Source organism: Elephas maximus, chromosome 1 (genome assembly GCF_024166365.1).
Source record: "Elephas maximus indicus isolate mEleMax1 chromosome 1, mEleMax1 primary haplotype, whole genome shotgun sequence".
NCBI lineage: Eukaryota > Metazoa > Chordata > Mammalia > Proboscidea > Elephantidae > Elephas > Elephas maximus.
In genome coordinates, this window is record NC_064819.1 from 80155411 (window position 1) to 80156013 (window position 603).

The window sequence follows — 603 nt, forward strand, 5'->3', positions numbered from 1 at the left end:
GGGGGTGTAGCTCAGTGGTAGAGCGCGTGCTTAGCATGTACGAGGTCCCGGGTTCAATCCCCGGCACCTCCACCAGTTTTGAGACGCTGTATTTGTAATCGGAGCACTTTCTTCCCTCTCCTTCTAGCCAATCTGTTTTCCATTTCAGTTTCTCCCGTTAAACCTGATCTCCTCTTTCATTCAATTTTCTGCCTGTTAGGAACTAACCTGACACCTAGTACTGCTTTTGCGGTACCAATTTCTGTTCCGAGCGCACTGTCATCACCAGAGATGCTGGGCCTGAAACAATGCCAGAATCAACCAGCTGGCTCATTGGGGAAATCTTTGAACGCTGTGTAAAAAGCAAGTTTGCAAGTTTATCAGCCTGGTTTCTTTGCATTCCGTATTATGGGATTACTGAACACAGAAAAGAAAGAAAGAAAAAATAGAAGATTTAAAAACATAACAGACTGTCAGTTCCATTCTCCTTCTTTTGAATCCTGAAGAGCTCTTGGAGTAAAGAACACAGGAGAGGGAGTACCAGAAACAAACAAAAAAATCTTATTGATTTCCTTCTTCTGAAATTCCGATCAACCCAAACTTTGTTTTCTCTGATCACCAGAA

General features: G+C 43.0%; 1 non-coding gene across 1 annotated transcript; it reads left to right on the forward strand.

Annotated features, from left to right (window-relative positions):
• On the forward strand, positions 1–72 carry TRNAA-AGC (transfer RNA alanine (anticodon AGC)). Its single transcript has one exon. It is a non-coding gene; the product is annotated as a tRNA-Ala (tRNA).
• Positions 73–603: the final 531 nt, after the last annotated feature.